Here is an 11,547-nt window from a genome sequence, read left to right as displayed (position 1 = left end):
GTCAAAACTGAAAAAACTAAAAAAAGGCAAAAACTACAAAAAAAACTAAAAACTAATAAAAAAAATAAAAAAGCTAAAAAACTAAAAAAACTAAAAAAAAGGCAAAAACTACAAAAAAAAATTAAACTAATAAAAAAGCTAAAAAACTAAAAAAACTAAAAAAAGGCAAAAACTACAAAAAAAACTAAAAACTAATAAAAAAAATAAAAAAGCTAAAAAACTAAAAAACTAAAAAAACTAAAAAAAGGTAAAAAACTGAAAAAACTAAAAACTAAAAAAAAACTAAAAAAAAGGAAAAAACTGAAAAATAAAGGTAAAAACCAATAAAAAACTAAAAAAAAAACTGAAAAAACTAAAAAAAGGCAAAAACTACAAAAAAAACTAAAAACTAATAAAAAAAGTAAAAAAGCTAAAAAACTAAAAAAACTAAAAAAAGGTAAAAAACTAAAAAAAAATAAAAAATAAAAAAAACTAAAAAAAAGGAAAAAACTGAAAAATAAGCTAAAATAAAAAATAAGTTGTCTGTGGATCTGTGGATCGTGGATCAGGTGACGTCACCTGAAAAAACTGGATCAGGTGACGTCAAAACTGAAAAAACTAAAAAAAGGCAAAAACTACAAAAAAAACTAAAAACTAATAAAAAAAATAAAAAAGCTAAAAAACTAAAAAAAAGGCAAAAACTACAAAAAAAAACTAAAAACTAATAAAAAAGCTAAAAAACTAAAAAAACTAAAAAAAGGCAAAAACTACAAAAAAAACTAAAAACTAATAAAAAAAATAAAAAAGCTAAAAAACTAAAAAAACTAAAAAAACTAAAAAAAAGGTAAAAAACTAAAAAAACTAAAAAAAAGGAAAAAACTGAAAAATAAGCTAAAATAAAGGTAAAAACCAATAAAAAACTAAAAAAAAAACTGAAAAAACTAAAAAAAGGCAAAAACTACAAAAAAAACTAAAAACTAATAAAAAAAGTAAAAAAGCTAAAAAACTAAAAAAACTAAAAAAAGGTAAAAAAATAAAAAAAATAAAAAATAAAAAAAACTAAAAAAAAGGAAAAAACTGAAAAATAAGCTAAAATAAAGGTAAAAACCAATAAAAAACTAAAAAGAAAAAAAGGAAAAAACTAAAAAAAAATTTCATCTAAAAAACTAAAAAAAACTAAAAAAGGTAAAAACTAAAAGAACTAAAAAAGAAAAAAATAAATGACGACACTCAAAGAGAAAGCGACCAGGACAAAAGGAATGTTCGATTAGCAATCAACAAAGCACCGGGACACAGGGAGTATAAATGACGACCAGGACATAAGTAAAAAAAAAAACTAACAAAACTAAAAAGAAGGTAAAAACTACAAAAAAACTAAAAAGAAAAAAAAACTAAAAACTAATAAAAAAACTGAAAAATCTAAAAATCTAAATAAACTAAAAAAGAAAAAAAAAGGAAAAAAATAAAGGAGAAAAACAAAACTAAAAAACGAATGTATATACAGACCGGGACACCGGGATACAAATGACGACCGGGACACAGGGAATATAAATGACGACCGGGACACAGGGACACAACTACAACGGGGACACCGGGGGAAACAGGGGGATATAAATGACGACCGGGACACCGGGACAGGGAATGGTCGATTAGCAATCACCATCAACAAAGCTCAAGGGCAATCATTAGAATCATGAGGTATAGATCTGAATACAGATTGTTTTCCCAAGGACCATTATATGTTGCATGTTCAAGAGTCGGTAAACCTGACAATCTATTTATATGCAAAGACAATGGGACAGCAAAGAATGTTGTATATTCGCAAGTTTTACGTAGTTAAAACCATATATATATATATATATATATATATATATATATATATATATATATATATATATATATATATATATATATATATATATATATATATATATATATATATATATCTATATTCACAGGTGGGACATAGGTACACAACTACAATGGCGCGTAACTATTATGGCGCGTAATGACTTACGCGCGCGGGGGGGCTTGGGGGGGCGCGAAGCGCCACCCCAACACCTAGTATATATATATATATATATATATATATATATATATATATATATATATATATATATATATATATATATATATATATATATATATCTTTCTCTATTCACAGGTGGGACACAGGGACACAACTACAATGGCGCGTAACGACTAACGCGCGCAGGGGGGGGGGGGAGGCGCCCCACCAACTAGGTGTTGGGGTGGCGCGAAGCGCCACCCCAACAGCTAGTAGGGAATATAAATAACGACCGGGACACTCAAAGAGAAAGCGACCGGGACACAAGGAATGTTCGATTAGCAATCACCATCAACAAAGCACCGGGACACAAATGACGACCGGGACACAGGGAGTATAAATGACGACCAGGACATAAGTAAAAAAAAATAAAAAAAAACAAAAAAAAGGTAAAAACTACAAAAAAACTAAAAAACTAAAAAGACTAAAAAAGAAAAATAAAGGAGAAAAACAAAACTAAAAAAAAAAAAAATAAAAAAAAAAAAAAGAAAAAAAAACTAAAAAAAAAAAGTAAAAACCAAAAAAAACTAAAAAGAAAAAAAGGGTAAAAATACAAAAATTTATTTCATCATATACCATTTCAAAAACGAATGTATATACAGACCAGGACACCGGGATACAAATGACGACCGGGACACAGGGAATATAAATGACGACCGGGACACAGGAACACAACTACAATGGGGACGCTGGGGGCACAGGGGGATATTTAAATGATGACGGGGACACAGGGAATGTTCGCTTAGCAATCACCATCAACAAAGCTCAAGGGCAATCATTAGAATCATGAGGTATAACTAAAAAAACGGTAAAAAACAAAAAAAAAGACCAATTCAAAAACGAATGTATATACAGACCGGGACACCGGGACACAAATGACGACCGGGACACAAGTAATATAAATGACGCCCGGGACACTCAAAGAGAAATCACAGACTGGGACACCGGGACACAAATGACGACCGGGACACAGGGAATATAAATGACGGCCGGGACACAACTACAACGGGGACGCCGGGGGGCACGGGGGGATATATAAATGACGACGGCGACACAAGGAATGGTCGATTAGCAATCACCATCAACATAGCTCAAGGGCAATCATTAGAATCATGAGGTATAGATCTGAATACGGATTGTTTTCCCATGGACCATTATATGTTGCATGTTCAAAAGTCGGTAAAGCTGACAATCTATTTATATGCACAGACAATGGGACAGCGAAGAATGTTGTATATTCGCAAGTTTTACGTAGTTAAAAACATATATATATATATATATATATATATATATATATATATATATATATATATATGTATATATATATATATATATGTATATATATATATATATATATATATATATATATATATATATATATATATATATATATATATATATATATATATATATATATATATATATATATATATATATATATATATATATATATATATATATATATATATATATATATATATATCTATATTCACAGGTGGGACATAGGGACACAACTACAATGGCTCGTAACTAATATGGCGCGTAACGACTTACGCGCGTGGGCGGGCTCGGTGGGGGGGGGGCACGAAGCGCCCCCACCAACTAGGTGTTGGGGTGGCGCGAAGCGCCACCCCAACAGCTAGTATATATATATATATATATATATATATATATATATATATATATATATATATATATATATATATATATATATATATATATATATATATATATATATGAAAAATAGATAAGTAAATAGATAACTGAATTAAAAATAGTTATTGAAAAATCAATTGTAAAAAAGAATAATAACAAATCCAGTATCTATCACTCTTCAACCCCATATTAGTCTCTGTCCATCCTTCCCTTTTCAGCCCCCCCCCCCCTCTTACCTCCCCAGCTTCTCTTCCTCCCCTACCCAACCAACTAGCCATAATAAAATTTAGCATATTCCCCCCAAAAACAAATTAAATTCTTTTTAAATCTTAAATTCTTTTTTCAGCTACATGTATCGCCGCCCTAATGCTCAATCCATAAAGATGAACCCAGGTGTTTCATTGAAAATGAAGACCATGTACCACGCCGCAAATCAACAACTATATTATCATTTTGCCTAGTTCCATAGTTATGCCGGTCACTATTAATTTGGTAAAAACTCTTAAAAACATCAGGGGTTACACCATTCTTATACTAAAACACAAATACTGCAGCTTGGTAATCTCTTATCTGACCTACATTAAGGAGCTTCAGGGACCCAAGACAAGCACAGGTGTCATCTATATCCTGGACATATTGTTCTAATAGCTTTGCTTTGTAGAATTTGCACTCATCTTTAGTTGCATAAGAAGTTACTGCTCCAAAGGAGGCAACCGTATGAAATGTATGGATAAACCGACTAATAATATATAGTTAGACGTATTCTTTGCGGGAGATAGTGCTGCAGACGTCGAAGTAAGCCTACCCCACGGGCAATTTTTGATGAAATGGCGTCACTGTGGTATTTCGATGCCAGATGGCAATCAAGATAAAAACCAAGGTAGCGGAGATGATCAACTTGATGAACTGGATTACCGCATAAAGTTACCTGGCCAGACACATCCAGTGGTGTACTAACTCTACAGAACGTCATTAAAAATTTCTTGTGAACATTTACACACAATAGACTTAATGAATTGAAAATCTTCAGCCTTTCCAATGCAAGATTTGCTTTCCTCACCAGGTGCTTCACAGATTAGGCAAACACAGTTAAAACGGTATCGCCAGCTATAAATTTTACTATACAGCTATAAATATGACTATAAATTATTAGCCCCTCTCCATTAAATCCTCCAAAATTGAGAATTATTACGATTCTAATTATATGAGTTAGCTTTACAAATATTCGACACACAAAGTCACTACAATGGGGGTGCCGCCTTGTCAGTAGCAATACTTAACCTTTAGGCAAATGCTTCCTGTTCCTTGAAAACAAATGTCAAACTAATCCCCAGATGTCTTGCTTAGATTAAGAGCAATAGACACAATAATTAGTTAGGTGTTTGCTTTGGTGATTTTGTGAAAATAGTATTTATAACTCCATATTATACCACGTGGTGTAAAAACACCATATTATTGTAGTCATTGTGGTTTCTTCAAATACTTTTTATTCTATGCTACTAAAACCTCCAGTAAAAAAAGTTGCAACGAAAATGAAGGTTCCTGAAAATGAACCTGAAATGTTATTAATAGCTCTTATTAGGGGGAGATGTGGGTGAGAGTGTTTGAGCGATCTAACCAGCTATGTGTTAGAACTTTTGTCGTTATTTTATTATAAAGGTTTTGGTACATCAGTCAGGGAGATCTAGGGGGTAGTTTGAGAGGTACGTGCACTCCTCTTCAGAAGGTCAACAGTTGCACTAATTAGATAAGATAAGATTTATTTCAACAAAGCGGCTATCACAAGCCCAAAAGGGCCGAATTCGCAATTTAGTGTCAGTACAAAAATAGAAAAAATTTAAGAAATGGTCAATGTCAGAAAATCATAAAATTACAATCAATAAAAAAGTCAAACGGTAAAAACGCATAAAATTAAAACAGGCAAAACAAATTTAAGCAAAAGTCTAGCTAGTAAGGATTACAAAGTTAACAATTGCAAAATAAACGCTAAAACTATAAGATAAAAGTGGAGTGAGGGAGGAAGGTTACTGATTTAAAATTTCAACTATGTGAAGGATGAACATTCTTCTATATATTTCATTGGACACTCTTATTGGGACAAGAAGGGCGGTTTTTCTTGAAACAGAACTTGCGGGGTGAGTAAAAAGAAAAAGATAAAGGATGCGGAACTAGACCCTTAAGGTCCAAACCGGCGGTGCTGATATCCGTCTCAAGACCCTTCAGCCACGAAGTGCAATGGGGGGCGAGTTAGGGAGGGGAGCGGAATGTTCACTAGGGAAAAGAGAAGTAGTACGAGGGTTATGCACGGCATTATGGGCAAGACGCAAGGAGATTTGTCCTCTCCTTTCGTTAAGGGTGACTAGATTTGCTCTCCAAAGAAGGGAAATGTAAGACACTTTACCCTCATTGAAGATAATTCTTAAGCACCTTTTTTGAACTGCCTCTATTCTGTCCGATAATTCATTGGTAGGACGTACAAAAGGGAGAAAAATCCTCAAACAATGCGGTTTAGGACATTTAAATTTATTAAGGAGTTTGAGGAGAAAAAATGCAGTATTTGTACGTTTTAAGAAATCACTAACGTGGCAATCCCATTTTGAATCGCCAACACCCAATAATTTCATAGTATTAACAGACATTTCAGGGTGGATTGGACAGGATAAAGAAGGGGGAGTTTTAAGCAAGCTAATTGTTAAAACTGTTGACTTTAAAGGATTGATTCTCATATCACTAGCAACAGATTCATCTGATATTGATTCCAAGATGTCCATTGGGTTTCTTTTTAGATTTTTGAAACATGTTTCTAAGACAGTTAAATCGTTAACGAATTTCCATCTATCCGGGAAATCGACACCAAGAATGTTTATCATGGTAAGAAATAAAATTGGGCCTAAGAGGGTTCCCTGGGGCACACCATTATAAGCTGGGAGGGGATCAGAGTATACATTCAGGTATTTGATGACTTGCGTTCTATTACAAAGGAAGGACGAAATTATTCTTACTAAATAGGGGTCAACTAGAAAGTCATTGGTTATTTTCTTGCTAATGTATTATGGTTAATTAAATCAGAACCTTTTTGTAATTCAACTGCGATAACATTGAGCCAGGTATTGGGTTTTTCAAGTTTGTTACAAATAGTGTCCAAAAGGTGAACAAGATAGTGTGTGGTAGAAGTAGAGCGCAAATTTTCGAATTGCCTTTGGTCAACATTCGGGATTATTTTTACTTTCAACCAATCAGCTAAAAAGCTTTCATATAACTTGGAAAAAAAACGGGAGTAAGAGTAATGGGCCGGACACCAGCAAAATCTTGTTTGCTACCCTTGCTTTTTTACGGGAGCAATAAAACCTAATTTCCAACAATCAGAGTAATTTCATTAAAAAGTACGGACAAAGGTTCTGAAAGAATGTCTGCAAAGGCTTTAATTAGTACAATTGGGACGTCTAGCGGACAGGTCCTGCACTTTTTGATGTTTTTAATTTTTGCCCCAACATCTAAGAGCAAAATAATAGGGAAATTAGGAGAGTGTAGATAATAAGCAGTATTAACAGAGAGGGGAGGGAGGCTTTGAACTATGAAGGAAAGAAATTTATTTAGATTCTTGGCTGTAACTATGGGCTCTTCTTGTAAATGGAAATCTATATTATTATATGTTTTCCCACACATTTTTTATACTTTTGTACCATGTATTGGCTTAGTAGAAAACAAATCCTTCACTTTACATTTGTAATACGCAGAAGCATACTTAAGTATTTTTTTTTTATATGTTTACGCAGTAAGTTAGCCTCAGATGTTTTACCACTTCCTGAAAAAGATTAATTTTTAACCTTATTAGCTCTTTTAACTGACTAGTGATGTAAGGTTTGTCACGATTTTATTTTTTTCTTAGGGAATGATTCTAATCATCTGGTTTTAATTCGAATTTGGAAGTGAGGTACTTTAAAATTAACGTCATTATTCCCCATCACCTACCAAGAAAATACAGGCGTTTGGGAATTTGCAGAGGACAAAGTTGGCACTGCTATGTAGTTGCTGGAAGAACCGCTGTCTTTGGGCAGCGTTTTGATTTGGGAAATAAAACAAGCAGCAAAAAACAATCAAATTATAAAGGCGAGGCAAAATTTTGGGTCTCACATTTACCCAAATGATTTCATCATAATCTGAAAGGTTGGGAGTATGAGTATGAGTTAATTTGGGGAAGAGATAGTTACCTACAAATAATAATATTCGCCTCCCTTTTTACCTAGGGGTGGTCATGCGGACGAAATTTTATGAATTGGGAGTAGTTATCGATTTTTAAAATTTCAGGCTTCTGTGCCTGGACCTCTATTGCAGCAATTACATATTTTCTTTTCCTTCTTTTTGGATTCTTATGTAAATTTTTTTGCATAGTCTCGTCATTGGGATAAAAATTAAAGCGCTGCGATGGGTTGCTGCAGCTGGGTTTGAGCTTCGAACTCCATATTAACTATCAGAGATCCATCCCACTGCGTCACTACAGGGCCAAAAAAGGGAAGCCTATACTAACTTATCTCTTTTTCTCATGCCGCAATGTCCTTTTCGTGCTTACTAATATCCTCCATTAAAATTTTCTTCTCTATCATTTCCTTGTTTCTGTACCTTCTTGTGCTTTCTACCTGGAACTTTTTTTGCTGTTCTGATGAGGATTTCTTCCCTTTATTAGTGTGGTGGCTATATGATTTTCTTCTTTGACTCTTTTCCTGAGCAGGAGTAGTCTTTTCTATTTTGTTTTGTGGCTTAAGTCCGCGTTTATTGCGTGAAGGAAAATCATCTTCGTGGTCCTCAGTATGACTTGATGGTAATTTCCTTTTTATATATGTTCCTTGGGAAATCATGTATCTCTCAATGTTTTCGAATAAACTATCAAATTCACCATCACAACGATGTTCATCATCTCCTTTTGGTGGCTTCACTTGATCTCCGTTGTCTTCGCAGGTACTTAGACCATAGAAACTTAATACATCTTTTAGCAAATCTCCATCAACTTCGGGTGGTTTAGACTCATCTGCACTGACTTCAAAGCCATTGAGGTCATTCGATTCTTCTTTTGGTGGCTTCAATTTATCTCCATTGCCTTCGCAGTTACTAAGACCATAGACACTTAATAAATCTTTTAGTAAATCTCCATCACCTTTTGGTGATTTCAACTCATCTGCACTGCCTTCCAAGCTATTAAGATCCTTTGCAAGGGTTAGTTCTTTCAGTAAATCCTTATCCCATTTTGTTGGGTTTAATTCATCGCCACTGCCTTCCACTGAATCGAAAATGCTGAATAGATCTCGTAATAAATCTTCATGATCATCTTCAGCTGGCTTCAATTCCTCTACACTGTCTCCTAATATAAACAGATCAATGCCGTTTTGCAATATATTAGACGACTTGGGATTGTAGGCTTTTTTTGTTTGCACAGCTTGACTTGACTGTTCTGATAGTTCTGCTTGCATAATTTATTTAGCTAATTTGTTTGAGTATTACATATCCTGCAACAATTTGATTCTGGTACTGAATTGTAGGCTCTTTTTGTTTGCACAGCTTGACTTGACTGTTCTGATAGTTCTGCTTGCATAATTTATTTAGCTAATTTGTTTGAGTATTACATATCCTGCAAAGATTTGATTCTGGTACTGAACCTGAAGCTTTACTTATAGCCGTTTACATCCCCGCTCTGTGGGGGAAATGACGTCATCTATAAGTAACTTATAGCTTATAGCCCCCGGATGTAACTTTTCAGTTTTGTTAATGTTAGAGAATGACGCCATCTAAACGATTGCTATTAACTAGGTCACTTAGACTGAGAAATTGACTTAATTTTCATTTTCGGTCATGCCTTTTTTTTAGCCGTTTCAGTTCGGATAGTAGTTACAACTCTGTTACAGAAGAAAGGGAAGAAATGAAAAATTGTAAAGTTTGAATCATCAGACTCATCAGTTAAAAGTAAGTTGGCAGCCCATTCACAAAAATTTAGTTTTTTTTGATGGGCTATTTGATTTGCAATTTAAAACCTATAAAATGATACTAGGCTACGTATCCTATTATTTTATTTACATAGAATAATAGGGCATAGCCTAACTGGAATACATGTATTTACTATAATTACTATTTTATTTTGACTATGCACCAGGATAGCTAAAACATCACTATAGGGGAAATACTATCTTATGGCTGAGTTGTAAATAGATAAAAATTTAGGTGAGGGGCTACTTAGCCTATTAGGCAACCTCACAAAGTAAATTAGGGAAGGTCAACTTTAGATAGGCCAGTCTTGGTGAATGACACATTCAGGAATGAATCCAGGGCTTAAAATTCAAGTAAATATTTCACTGTTCATGTTGTTGACTTACAAATAAAGTGAACATGCCATTTGATTTCCTTTTTTATGCTCTTTCCAAATATAATTAATACTTTTGGCACCCTATATATTCCAATTCAGGGTATATGTTTGCACATTAAGGGGAAGGGTAAAGCTTACTTCTAATGCAAATCAGAGGTAAGTTTAAACTTTACCCACCCACCCTCCTAATGTGCAAATATATTACCTGAATTGGTATATAGGCTATAGGGGTAAGGGTAAAATGCATTTGTGGCAAAAGAGATTAGCCTATTATGTTTAGAAAGAGCATAAAAAAGGCATCAAGTTGTCTGTTCACTTTATTTGTGTCAATAATATGACCAGCAAAATATTTGCTAAAATTTAATCTAAAAAGATCTTATCAAGCTAATATCTCTGCACAGTCTGCATTTCAATAAGTTATTCCAATACAAATATTTTTCAATATTTTAGCAGAAGATTTGTAAGCTCAATAAACAATTATTGTAAAGGTTACTGCCCTCTAGAGGGAGAAAGAGTAGAGGTAGGTACTTCTAAATACCCTCCTGGCACAAACTTTAGTTTGTGGACCCATCCCTGAAAGTTTCATTTTCCTTACCCAACTCCTTTCAAAGATAGCTAAAAGTAACAGTAAAATTCTAGTTAATTGACTTCTTGCTATCTCGGAAAGGGTTTAGGTTAGGAAAATGAAACTTTCAGGGATAAATCTACAGACTAAAGTGTGTCCTGGGAAGGTATTTTGAAGCAACAACCTCTACTCCTTCTCCCTCTAGAGGGTCCTGACCTTTGATGACCTTTAAAAATATGTGTGTTATAAAAGTGAAACCTTGCAAAATAGATCTTCTGCTTAATTAAAGTACAACAAAATTGTTTTCAGCTTCAGAACTTTGCTCAATTCCATTTTATAAGGTTTTAAAGATATGCAAATACATTTCCTAAATTTTGAAAAAAAATATTGATATGGCTCAAAATTCTACTCAAATAACAGGAATTGCATTTTCAGAACTAAAGGTAGAGAAAAAGCAACTAGTAACTGAAAATTAAGGTAAAATGTTGTTTTGTCAAAATTTCAATAGGTATAGACCTGTCATGTAGGCAAATTTCAGGGCCCTCTAGAGGGCAAAGGAGTTGAGGTATTTGCCTCAAAATACCTTCCACGGACATACTTTAGCCTGTAGACCCATCCCTGAAAGTTTCATTTTCCTAACCTAAACCCTTTCCAAGATAGCAAGAAGTCAATTAACTAGAATTTTACCAAAGTAACTAAACTAGAATTTTATCACCTTTTTGTTCTTACTAAGCTCCATGATTGTCTTTCCTGCAAATCAAATTTGAAGTCCTTGGGTGAATCCTAAATTGATATACAATTTCTTACTTTTTAGAAACTATCTTATTCTAGAAACACCTTTAAAACATTACAAAATGCTTATCCAAGCTTACCTAGGCTAGCCTATAGGCTATTGTTCCATATTTCAGACTGCTTTGCCTTACTTAG

Source organism: Artemia franciscana, chromosome 10 (genome assembly GCF_032884065.1).
Source record: "Artemia franciscana chromosome 10, ASM3288406v1, whole genome shotgun sequence".
NCBI classification, from domain to species: Eukaryota; Metazoa; Arthropoda; class Branchiopoda; order Anostraca; family Artemiidae; genus Artemia; species Artemia franciscana.
Note: the sequence above shows the minus strand (reverse complement) of the source record.